Below are 14,239 nucleotides of genomic sequence, written 5' to 3'. Positions count from 1 at the left end.
GCCAATATTCTTTGAATCTGAAACTGCGAACAACCTTTTTCTTCAATCTTCAAACAATATCCGATGACAAACAGAGCCTTTCGAAAGACTTCTTAGGCTCTGATACCAATTGCAAGTCTAGAAAACTACAATCGAATATCATAAACACCTAAACAATTCGCGGAATAACAAGAAAATGTGTAGAAGATGAAAAATAAGTCGATTGTATTGATGAACAAGTGCACACGATATCAAGTATTGTCTGGTACACAAACACTCAGAAAACTACAATCGAATATCACAAACACTGGTATTATTTGGGCCGCACACTCTTCAGTTTGGGTCGCCCACTGACTTTTGGGCCTGTACACTGAAGTTTAGTATTTAAATAAGTTATAATGTCACACACTCCAAATCCGCACACTCCAAGTAAAGAACCCGTACACAGCTATATTTGGTGATCCCGTACACTTGTATTTTTTGAAACCAATAAAAACTTAAATCCCAAAAATAAAGGAATTGATTCGAAATTCAATTTCAGTTGATTCTTTCCAACAATAATCACGAAAAATTAGCAAACACAAATTTCAAACCACTAAAACAGATCAAATACGATTTTTTTAACTGTTCTTGATGTTAAAAACTGTTCTTCAAATCTGCCAACTGCAAACAGCCTTTTTCTTCAAATTTCAGTAATATCCGATGACAAACCAAGCCTTTTGAAAGAATTCTTAGGCTCTATACCAATTGTAAGTCCAGAAAACTACAATTGGATATCACAAACACCTAAACAAGTCGCAGAACAACAAGAAAAGCTATAGAAGATGAAGAACAAGTTGATTGTATTGATGAACAGGTGAACATGATATCAAGTATCGTCTGGCTTAGAATAAGATCTATCCCTTGGTATAACCCTATGATGTTGTGTATAATATGGCACATAGGGACGATGTGTGCAATTCCTTGCAATGTGACCGGGTATGCCGCAGTTGTAGCATGCTTGCTTCTTGACATAAGGAGTATATCTCAATCCCTTCCATCCAATCGATGAAGAATTTGAGTTATAGGATCTGTTGGATGATTTGTTTGCAAACTTTTCCGACTTTCTGCTCTGCTTCGTATGTCCCTGTTTACAACAGTTAGTACATTCACTGTTTTTCTTTCTAAAAACAATGTTAGATTTAGCATTTTCATCTCTAACTATTAGCTTTGGAGGCACATATCTATTTGACGGCCTCTCAAAGCTGGCTCAGAAACAGCCTTTCTCACATATCGAGGAGCATCAACAGACAAATTTGATGTTTTTAAACAAACATCGTCAGCTTTTTGGAAAACAATATCATCCCCCTCAACCCAATCCTCTACTTCTACCTCATCTGCACATGAAGTAGAAGCATAAGTAACGTTCACACACTTAAAATCAGGGACTGGCCTTGTTGTTTCAATTTTCGACTTCATGGGCTCAGTCACTATTTCACTGCTTGATTCAGCTGAACCACTTGAGTTACATTCCTTTTGTAGTGGCTCTGATGAATCCTCTGCTGTTGAGTTAGCTACCCCAGAAGACTTACAGTTGTATTCACGAGAATCAACTAATTCCAATTTCTCAGAATCAGTTGCTTAAGGTGATTCACATTTGGAGTCAGATGGTGTAGCTGGCTCAGTCGGTTCATTCGGATTTAAAACCGAAAAGTGTTTATCAACCTATGCATTTTTCTCAAAACTCAATGTCTCTGTTTGTTTAGAAACATTCTTTGATTTAACAAAAACAGGTGCAGATGTTGGTTTGGTTGTCTTTGTTTCATTCCTTTTTGGCTTTGAGATTTTAACTTTTGAGGTCTTGACTGGCTCAACTTTCAGACCCTTAACCCCACCATAAGCCATTCTAGGCATGTTAGCGATCTCCTTTTCAGTTATAGGAATAGAGGTATAGTTGTAATTGTATGGTGGAGTAATGCATACAAATCCCAAACCCTTATTCCTAACTTCTTTCTTACTGAACTGTAACTGCTTATTATCATCTTCTCCACTTTTTCACTTGAAACATCAAATTTCTTAAAATTGAACTCTGTATTTTCAAAAGTTGATTTTAGAGCATCAAGTTCAGCAGTTACTTTTTCAGAAAGTTCTTTAAAGTGGATATGCCTACACTTTTCTTGACTCAAGTCATTATGCAACTGGTGGATACCAAGCTTTTGCGCCTCCACCATATCCTTGTATCCATTGATTTTCTTTTTGATCTGATATAAATCAGGTTTGGATAGTTGCAGTTGCATAATTAAAGAGTTTGCCTGTTCTTTGTTGTAACGCCCCAAAATCTGAATTTTTAATTTGTTAGTATGTTTGCTATGATATAGCATGAAATAAAAATAACTAGGCTATTTATATGTGTACGTGTTAAGAATAAGTATATGACTATAATTGTTCGATTATTTTATAGAATGATAACTAGGAGTACTAACCTAGTTAGAATGCAAGTGATCTCTTGGCTTAAGTTAAGAATGCATGATAACAAAAGTTAACCATAAAGTAGAATGCTCAATATTTGAGGGACCAAACTTGGGCAACTAGAAAAGTAATTTAATTAAAATTTTAACACAAAACACACACATCAGGGACTTGTGTGTGTGTGACGTGAAGAGCAGGAGAAAGGGGGAAGAACAAAACCCTAACAAACACAAAATCTGTCAAATTGGAAGGAAATTTGAGGGCTAAATGAATGCATGAACTAAGCATTATGATCACCTAAGTGTTCCTAACATCAAGTAAGTTGAATTTTATGTTTTAGTGATGTTTGATTAAGTGGGTTATATGTAATCTGTGAATGTAGTGTAAAATTTAACATGAACATTAGTTGATATGAATGTGTAGATGTTATGATATGCTTAATTTTGTCTATGTTGATGATTTGGGGTAAAACCCACTTAATTGTTATAGAATGATCAAGATTTGTGAAGTTATGTATGTAAATTAGTATAATGTTGATGGTATTTTGATGAATAAATTGTGTAGAACTATATGTACATAGTTAGGATGTCAAATTGTGAAGTTGGGGATTGCTATGCTAATCAATGGATGAATTATGTAAAATTTGCTCAAGATACTTGTATATTATGTTTAAAAATTTGTACGTGCCAAGTGTTTAATGAAATGACTAAGTGAAGTTAGAAGGTAAAATTGTATGCAAGAACTTATGTGTTATGTACTAGCTAATTTATGTGTCATGTATGATGGTAATGAATTATGATGATACATGTCTTACTTCCGCGCCAATAGAATAACAAAAGTCGAACATTGCATGATCTATAAGCCGAATGAATGAGTGTATGTACGCTAATTGTGTTTTGAATGTGACGGCATTTATGGTTAGGAGTCATGTCAACATGGACACAAGCATGGAAAGGCAACGGGTCAAAGGTAAACACGGAAGCTTTGCACGAACTCGGATGCACGAGGTAAGTAAATTCACGGACTCCCTCTTTAGTAGAAAAAGAGATTAATTGTATGATAATTGTTTGGAGTTAAGTTGAAATCTGTTGTTGATGATAATATCAAGTAAGAAGTATTAAGTAAGTGATTCTCCGGAATCACTTCTTAGTTTATTTAAGCAAGGTTATGCGCTAGTTATTTAAGTATGATAATCGGAGTCTAATAAGGTTTGGTTATATAGAAGTGAAGGTTTCTGTTAAGTAGACCAAACGGGTCAAAATAAAGTAAAACGCAAACCGGGTAATGGGAGCGTAAACTATATGAATTATGGATCCGGGTAATGGATCACAGCTTAGATATGTTAAGAAATTAACCCCAAGCGATTAAAATGAGTTTGGATAGGTTTGGATGTAAAATGGGTGAAAAATAAACGTGCAGAGCTGACACGGCCGGGTGGACACTTGACACGGCCGGGTGAAGGTTCTGTGAAAAATATATGTTAACTTGACACAGCCGGGTGGACACTTGACACGGCCGGGTGAAGGGGCTGAAAAAGAAAAAAAATATAATTTCTTGTGCTTAATTCTTTTGTTCAAATGCTTTTATTTCTAATCGTTTGAATGAAATTGTATGATAAGTAACGATGCACTTTAGACCTCGGAGGTGTAAGGAAATTTTACTAATAAAGTTCAACTACGTATAGTTGATTTAAATGAATGAGTTTAATGCATACCCGGAATCGAGTTCATAAGCCCCATGTATGGAACTCCGGATAATGTAAAAGTGTTATAGTTATAATATTCATGTGAGTTTTAAGTATAAACATATGAGTTGTTTGATAAAAACATGAACGGGTCGAATAATTCGTAAATGAATATTAGACCGAAAACATATAAGTTAAGAATTTCCTTAGTCCGGATGTTAGATTTTGAGTCCATATGATGGAGGACCAAATTACGATCATGTGGGAAGAAATGGGAGGTAAAACGGTTAAACGGTTTAAAAGTTATGCGAGTTTTAGCGCGTTCGAGCGACGAAAACAACACAACAGAAAAATGGAAAAAGTAAGGGCGTCGCCGACGCCATATATAGGCGTCGCCGACGCTGTGTGCTGCTTCTGTTTTTGCCGACGCACTGGCTGCCTACGCGAGTAATCTGCCGACGCACGACTGTCACGCCCCGCGTCAAAAAGAGCTGAGTCTCTTGCGGCCCGCGAGAGACCACTGAACTGGCAAAAATCTTTATTTTTGTTTGTTTTGGTCATGGAACTTGTTTTAAACGATTTTTCAAGGCCTCATAACTAATATTTAAGTCGGTTTGAATATAAGTGAATGTTATGGGTCTCATGATAGTTTAAGTATATGAGAATAAAAGTGGTAAGCAAGAGTTCGTAAGTTGTATATGATTGTATGTACGTACGTAGAAATGTATGCATACATGAATGTAAGTTGCTAAGACTGTACGTAGGTATGGTTTTAATATGTTTGAGTATTGACGATTACTAATAATGTTCCTTGAGGTTGGAATGTAATGCAGGTATGAAAACGTCGGGTTCATGAGGAATTGAAGTCGAACTTGAATTAAGAGAATGATTGAATGAATCCAAGTTTACATTGTGGAATGTTATACGATTTTCAATTATATAGAATAATGTTGTATGGTGTTGTCAAGGACTAACGATTAAGTTGTATATGATGTCCACAGGTATCACACGGATTTCCTCTAGCATTAATGAAGATAAGCAGGCGTAGATCGAGTCAAAGAGCAAGGATTGTACGGAAAGAATGGTCATGTAGCTTGAATTATGTAATGCTTTGGAATGTTAATTTAAGTGTGAATGTTGTAAATTCCTTCTAGAAAATGTTTGACATTTAGGCCTTCACGTAAGTAATGTAGTTAATAAAGAAAGAAATTTTAAGGATCGTATTTCGGCTGCGTCGTTTTAAGGTTAAACGTGTTTGGGTCTTACATTTGTACCCGCTTACCTTCTCTCTACAGGCAGTAGTACATAAAATTTTATCTAAACATACCTCAGTAGGAGTAGGAGTGAAGTCATGAATCTGAATACCCGCATAACAACTTGATTCTGAATTCGGCAATGAATCAGCAGGAGTGGACGAGCAAACTGCAGCAGGCAATGGAGCAGCAGGAGTAACATGAGTGGATGAGCAAGGTGCAGCAAATGTGTTGCCTTGAGCCTTCTGGTTGTCGGCCTTATCATATGATTTGATAAGTGAAATTAGCTCATCAGGCTTCATTCTGTAACAGTAACAATTGGTTGTCAACACTATCTGATTATCATTTCTAAACCATCTACAGTTTGCCTGATCTGGAATACTTTTTAGAGCATCCAAAAGCTTCATGTTGCTCACACGAGAAGACACCACAATCTCTACCCTCTTCATTTCAGAGAGAAGCTCAGCAAACCGGCCAATTAATGCTTCTATAGATTCACCAGAAAAGTATGTGAAACCTTCCAGTTTCTACTCAAGCACATCTTTCTGAGAAGACATTTTTAAGATGCTAAACTGTGATCCCCTAGAAACGTATGTCGTACCGAACCGAAGCGTCAGAACCGTACAAAAACTGACCAAAAACTATTTTTACCAAATCGTACTGTTAGACTCGTCTCGGAATTTCGAGTCCGATGGTATATAATGTGCACGCACATTTTCGGAATTTCGTGCCTTTTTTTGTCCTAAAAATCACACAAGTTTAACCGTGCAGTCAGTTTGCCAAGATTGTCTGCATATCAAATTCTGCACTTAAATACGTTTAAAACCGTACACGTCAGCCGGTTAAAATTCCACCTTTGCACATACTCGCACACTCTATGTGGGTCTTTTTAGGAATTTTCGTGCCTTTTTTGTCGTAAAAATCACACAAGTTAACTGTGCAGTTAGTTTGCCAAGATTGTCTGTAGATCAAATTCTACACTTAAATACTTTTAAAACCGTACACGTCAGCTGGTTAAAATTCCACCTTTGCACATACTTGCACACTCTATGTGGATCGCACACTTCAATATGGGCCGCACACTACTTAATTTGGGTTGCACACAACTTAATATTTGGCCGCACACTTGTGATTTGGGCCAAGTTTCACACTAAGTAAACTTGTCGCACACAGAGTGTCTGGTCGCACACTAGTCCAACTCGTACACTAAGCCAACTCGTACACTAGATGAATCAGGTCGCACACTAAACTCAGTCGCACACTAGCATTATAGGTCGCACACTGATAATTTTAACTGATCCGCAGACTAATAATATGATATGATCCGCACACTAATAATCTTTACACTCCAGTTCGCACACTTAATTGCTCTTGAACTCGTACGCTAGCTTCTTTTGCTAACAAATCACCAAATTAAATTCCAATAAACAAGGAATGATCTCAAAATTCAAATTCTGTTGATTATTTCCACCAATAATCTCCAAAAAACAGCAAACACAGTCAATTCTTCCCAAAACAAGATCAAAATACGATTTTTTTGAAATATTTTCCAATCTTTAAGCTAATCTTTAAGCTGTTCTTCGTGTTCTTGATTTTTCTAATAAAAATTTCATTTTATGTTTTCTTCAAATCTTCGAGTAAGAAAAACAGATCCTTTTCTTCAAGCTTCAGTAATATCTGATCCAAACCAAGCCTTTTGAAAGGCTTCTTAGGCTCTGATACCAATTGTAATTCCAAAAACTATCAATCGGATATCATTAACAAGATCAAAAGTGCGGAAAACTAATGAAAGTGATAAGAACAAGAATAATCAAATTGATTAGATTGCACACGAGTATAAAACTCGTCTGGTATAACTAACAGAGAAATAAAAAATGCCAATATTCTTCGAATCTGAAACTGTAAACAGCCTTTTTCTTCAATCTTCAAGCAATATCCGATGACAAACTGAGCCTTTCGAAAGACTTCTTAGGCTCTAATACCAATTGTAAGTCCCGAAAACTAAAATCGACTATTTTCTTCATATTATACACCTTTTCTTGTTTTTTCGTGACTTGTTTAGGTGTTTGCGATATCCGATTGTAGTTTTCTGGACTTACATCTACTCTGATTTTGGTTTGCCACCAATGCCCATTGACTCGTGGATATCATTGCGAAGTGCGAAGACATGAGAGATTGAACCCACGATGTTGCGGAACTATTTTGTGGTGGATTGTTACTTGTGCTTGATTCTTGAACCCAACCCAAAGGGTTTGTATTCATTTTGACTAAGAACAAAGTACTTATGAAGCTACTGTAAACTCACTATGGTAACAAGAAGACAAGGGGTTATCAAAACAGGAGATGTATCGAAATAAAGTAGGATCGAAATAGGGTATGTATCGAAATACAGTAGGAATCGAAACGGGAATTGTGTGTTGGATCGAAATTGGAAGTGTGTGTATCGAAATGGGAATTAAGGTGTTGGGATTGAAATAGAGGGGGGTTGGATCGAAATAGGGTATCGAAATAGAAGGTGATGTTTCGATAACAAGTGTGTATCAAAATATTATGTATATCGAAATAGAAAAGGGTGGGATGGATCAAAATAGTGGGGCAGAAATTGTCTGTGCAGGAGACAACCTTGACAATACTGTTCTACCAATCTTTTTGCAGGTCAACCAATTACAACCCTTCACCAGAAAGTATTATTCCGGCAAAAATTCCGGCCAAACTTGTCGCTGGAAAATATGGAATTCAAATTTCCAACTCTAAAACTCACTAAAAATCAGGTTTTTGATGATCTTTAACTATTTTAACAACCAAAATTATCAACAAATAACACCATTTTAGTTACTTTTAGTCCAAACAATCATCCAAGTAGGTGGGTTTTCAGCTTTTGTCCAAAAACTCTTCAATGAACATTCAAAAACCACTCAAATCACACCAATATGCTTGATTTTCAACAAGGAATCGGACCAAAGCTCTGATACCACTTGTTGGTCCTTAAAGAGGATCTTAGAGAACCTATTCCTTGTTGGTGAACAGATAAACAAGTGCGGAATCCAAGTTTATATGCAAATCAAAGCAAGAACACTTTCAATACAAGAAGGATATCACTTTAAACATTCACTAGAATTGATTTCAGAAGAGTAGCCTTACAAAGTTCACAAAATAAGCTTTCACTCTCTAAATGTGCAATCACTTGAAACAGAGGGTATCTGCTGGTATTTACACCACATACCAGCAGTCTTACATCAAAATAACACACATTACAACGAAATATATCGAAATAGACAAGGACATCATCGAAATACATTCATCTAGATCGAAATAGCTTGTATATTATCGAAATAGACCGTCTATTTCGACATGTATGTTCAAACATAACCTTCAATTTCCATTATTCTATTTCGATCCACTCAAGGTCATGACGACATCATGTTAATGTCATCATGATGGCAACTCTTTCATTTGTGTGTCATCGTGTTTTGTGTGTCGTTCTTCTAGTCGCACGATAGAGGAATGTCGCGACGTCGATCTTTAATCGAAACGAACCGAACCGAACCAAACCGAGCCACATCCACACAAAAGTGCATCAACAGTACTCAGCACTCAGTACCTTAGTGAATCGAGTCTACTACATAAGTGGATTCCTAACGTTTGTCTCACATGATGACAAAAGTAAAAAATTCTTGTATTGGACAAAACCTCATTAATTGATCTTTATGGTGCTTATTATATCAATAAAATCCTTTACCCATAAACTTTAATAGCTAGACCTGTCTTTTTTTTTTTTTTTTTTTTTTTTTTACAACAGACGATGCATACGTATAAAGCTATATTGTGGAGATAGTCGCACGTAATGATACAAACGTGGTTTAAAATTTTAAATTAAGATATCACCCAATTTATGATGGTGTTTTTCCGATAATCGATGTATTGCACACATCATTTGTTGGAAATTTGATGAAAATAGCATTTTTCATGTGGGGGATTGTTGGAAAAATAGGTGAAAATAGCATTTTTCACAAATATAGGAAAATGATTTTTTCCTATTTTGGACTAGAAATAAATATAATAAAATGAGAGGGTTTTATATATTTATTTGTGGGTTTATGTTCTATGTTGGAAGAGCTTCGCAACGAACTAAACCACGTCCAAAACCGAGCTAAGATGAATGAGATATCGATGCTCAAAGTTGGGTGTTTGAAACATTGAATGCTGAAACAAAAGGGAAAGTAGCACCTTGTCCCACATAGGAGGAGAGATGGAACTTAAATGGGTATTTAAGGTGGAACTCTCCATCCTTATTGTTTCATGGAAGCACACACTAGTGTCCTCGCGAAGGGTGCGGAGCACCCTAACTCGCACTCGCACTCGCACACACTCGCGCGCGCGCGTGGCATGGGCGATGAGGCGCAATGTGGCGCTTTGATGGCGCACTTTGCACTTCGCACGCTCGCATCGCCAAGAGCCGCCTTTGTATTTTTGACCGCGTGCGCGTGATGGAGCACAAGGGTTGCAAGGACCAAGTGGTAGGTGATGCGGCGCATGATGTGGCAGTCATGCGCATGCGCGCGCGAGTACACGTGGCACGGAGGGGCACGGTTGCGCACATGGTGCATGGGTCCTGCTGTGTCGTGCGTGGCTCACCAGAGTGAGCCAATACGGCGCGACTGTGTGGCGCGCTCGTATAGGCTCACAGGTGACGTGGCGCACGCGCGCATGGACTTGAGCCAAGAGGACGCACCGCGCATGGTGACGTGGCGCATGCGCGCATGGCAGTGAGCCAAGAGGACGCACCGCGCATGGGGATGCGGACATGGGCGTGCGCGCACCAGGGTGACTTGCGCGTGCGCAGAAGCTTCCAGCATTGAATGACAGTGCAGTTTTAGTCCAGCTTCGTAACTGACGAGTTAATAAGCTTTGACTGAGAATTAAATGACGTATTAAATTGCATTGAAGACGTTTAATGCAATTTAAACCTCTCTTTAATTCGTTTTTGACTGTTTCAACCTAGGAGCTGTATAAATACAGCTCCATACCCACACCAAGAAAAAACCCAGCAACACAACAGCAACTCTAACTTTCTCTCTACTGTTATCATCTTCTTCCTGCAAGTTTCAAGGTAACCTTCGTGTTGTAGGCGAACTCCGGCAGTACTACTGCTCCGGCTGTTGTACCCTGGGAAACAAAACGAGTACTCTTGGGAGACTCGGAATTTTTTTTAAGGGAAGCGTGTTGAACACGTGACTCAGCCACTCTGCTTCTACCCCTTTCTTGTATTTTGGTTTATTTCAGTTGTAACTTGTATTGTGATTTTCTGCTTTCTTATTTCTATTGTAATCAGTAATAAAATTTGTTTTATTTTATTTAATTACGCGAACGGTTCCTACAATCTTAAAACAAATTTTTAAAACCGTTCGTGTAATCAAAACCATTCTGTTTGTGATTCAAACCAGTTTTGTTTTCACTTAGTTAGTGTTTTAAAAACAGATTTTTTTTAGTTTTTATCTTCAAAGGAGCGACTTTGGTTGAAAACTATTTTGGTTACATTCGAACTTGTCCTAAATTTGCTAAAACTTTCTGATTTGGTCTTCAAAGTTGGACTTAGAAACCAATCAGTAAGTTCTAATTATTAAAGATTTTCTGTTTTTTGGTCTTCAAAGTTGGACTTAGAGGCCTAAACAGTAAATTTGTGGTAAAATTAAAATTTAATAGATTACTTCTGGTATTTGCGTCAATCAGAATTTTTTGTCTAAACTTTACAAATTTTAATTTTTCAGCATGACGAACGAAAATGTCAACGTTAACAACACCACAAATGTTGTGATGCCCCCCCTAAACGCCACCACTGTGGGAGCGTCCACAGTGGCTAATCACGCTGAACGACCCGAGAAGTTCTCGGGTCTACACTTCAAGCGGTGGCAGCAGAAGATGTTCTTCTATCTGACCACCATGAACCTTGCGAGGTTCTTAACTGAATCCGCTCCCCAACCTGCGGAAGGGGATACTAGCGCTCAGGCTCTGAGCGCGGTAAAGGCTTGGAAGCACTCGGATTTTATTTGTCGAGTATATGTGTTAAACGGGCTTTCGGATGCATTGTATATTGTGTACTACAATGTCAAGACTTCCAAAGATCTTTGGGATGCCTTGGACAAGAAGTACAAAACGGAGGATGCTGGCACAAAGAAATTTGTGGTAGCCCGTATTCTGGATTTCAAAATGGTTGATTCTAAAACGGTTATGAATCAAGTCCAAGAATTCCAAATCATACTACATGACATCTTTGCGGAAGGCATGACACTTAGCGAGACATTCCAAGTGGCAGCGATGATTGAAAAGTTACCTCCTAGTTGGGTTGATTTTAAGAATTATCTTAAACACAAACGAAAGGAGATGACTATAGAGGACCTTATTGTTCGTCTTCGGATTGAAGAGGACAATAGAATTGCCCAAAAAGGCAGCATTGCACAGACTAGTGCTAGCGCAAATCTGGTTGAGCATGGGCAATCCTCTAAGGGCAATAAGGGCAAGGGGAAAAAGGACAAAGGGAAAGCAAAGGCTAGCAAACTTGGACCGAAGAAAGGGGTTGTGAAAAAGAAACCGCAGACGTTCCAAGGGACATGTTACAACTGTGACGAGCCGGGGCATCGGGCTAACCAATGCAAGAAACCAAAGCGTGAGCGTGCGCACATGGTGGATGAAGACGAAATGCCTTTGGTGGCAATGATTTCCGACAAAACCGCAATGTTGGATGAGGTCAATGATGTGACCAACACTCCAAAAGGATGGTGGGTTGATACGGGAGCGACCCGTCATGTATGCCCAGACAGGAGCATGTTTACCACCTTCAAGGAGCTTGCGGGAGATGAGAAGCTGTACACGGGAAATGCAGTCACCGCGGACATCAAGGGTGAAGGAACGGTGATTTTGAAGTGGACTTCAGGGAAGGAGCTCACACTAAGCAACGTGTTATATGTCCCAGACTTGAAAAAGAGCCTAGTCTCGGGTTGGTTGCTTAATAAGTTTGGATTTCGTTTAGTTTTTGAGAGCGATCAATTTGCACTAACTAAACGAGGAATGTATGTAGGCAAGGGCTATGCCCAAAATGGAATGTTTAAGTTGAATGTAATGGCAATCAAGAAAAACATGAATAAAATGGCTACTACTTCTACTTATATGCTTGAGTTTTCTGATTCGAATAAATGGCATGGTAGATTAGGTCACGCCAATTTTAATTCAATACGCCGTTTAATCAATTTAAATTGTATACCAACATTCCATATTGATTCACACTATAAATGTGAAACATGCATTGAATCCAAACTTACAAGATCATCATCGAAATCGGTTGAACGAATAACCGAACCTCTTGATTTAATTCACACTGATATTTGTGATTTAAAAGCGGTACCCACAAGAGGTGGAAATAAGTACTTCATCACGTTTATTGATGATAGTACTAAATATTGCTATGTATATTTACTAAAGAGTAAAGATGAAGCAATAAGTAAATTTATCTTGTATAAAAATGAAGTTGAGAATCAACTTCAAAAGAAGATAAAAGCTTTGCAAAGCGACCGAGGAGGCGAATATGTTGCACCTTTTGCCGATTTATGCGCAAAAAGTGGCATTGTACATGAGTGTACACCTCCTTACTCTCCACAATCAAATGGCGTGGCGGAACGAAAGAACCGCACATTGAAAGAAATGATGAACACCATGTTGATAAGTTCTGGGGTGAGCCAGGAAATGTGGGGGGAAGCCATTCTCTCGGCTAATTATCTTTTGAACAAGATACCACTCAAAAAGAGAGACGAAACTCCATATGAGTTATGGAAAAGGAAGAAACCTTCATACAAATACTTGAAAGTGTGGGGGTGCCTAGCAAAGGTGATTGTACCACCTCCTAAGGCTCTTAGGATAGGACCCAAAGCTGTTGATTGCATATTCATTGGGTATGCACATCAAAGTAGTGCACATCGCTTTCTTGTACATGAGTCCAAGAATCCTAATGTACACGTAAACACTATCATGGAGGTGAATCCTAACGTTGTGTCTTACTTTGAAAATGTGTTTCCTTTGAGAAGACAAACACATGCAACGTCATCAACACCTAATTTTGAAGTAGGTGAAAGTTCATCTACACCAGTTGATGAGGTAGTTCATGATAAGACACATGAATGACATGAGGTTGAAGAAAGTGATCGTAGGCGAAGTAAAAGGCCAAGGGTTGGAAAATCCTTTGGTCCAGACTTCGTTAGCTATATGGTTGAGGGCGAGCCCAATACATATCATGAAGCGGTTTCCTCTTCAGAAGGACCTCAATGGAAAGAAGCAATAAGAAATGAAATAGATTTTATATTGCAAAATCATACTTGGGAGTTAGTAGATCTTCCACCTGGTTGCAAAACACTTGGATATCGTTGGATATTCAAAAGGAAGATGAAAACTGATGGAAGTATTGATAAGTACAAGGCTAGGTTGGTGATTAAAGGATTTAGACAAAAGGAAGGTCTAGATTACTTTGATACCTACTCGCCCGTGACGCGCATAACCTCGATTAGATTGGTTCTTGCTATAGCGGCCTTAAGAAATTTGGAAGTTCACCAAATGGACGTTAAAACCGCATTTCTAAATGGCGATTTAGAAGAAGAGATTTACATGGAGCAACCTGAAGGTTTCTCTGCCCCAGGTCAAGAGGGTAAAGTATGTAAACTCGTCAAGTCTTTGTACGACTTGAAGCAAGCACCAAAACAATGGCACCAAAAGTTTGATCATGTCATGATTCACAATGGTTTCAAAATAAATGAGTGCGACAAATGTGTTTATTTCAAAGACACAAATGAAGGTTATGTGATATTATGCCTTTAGGTAGACGATATGCTTA

The sequence above is a fragment of the Helianthus annuus genome, chromosome 16 (assembly GCF_002127325.2).
Source record: "Helianthus annuus cultivar XRQ/B chromosome 16, HanXRQr2.0-SUNRISE, whole genome shotgun sequence".
NCBI classification, from domain to species: domain Eukaryota; kingdom Viridiplantae; phylum Streptophyta; class Magnoliopsida; order Asterales; family Asteraceae; genus Helianthus; species Helianthus annuus.
Note: the sequence above shows the minus strand (reverse complement) of the source record.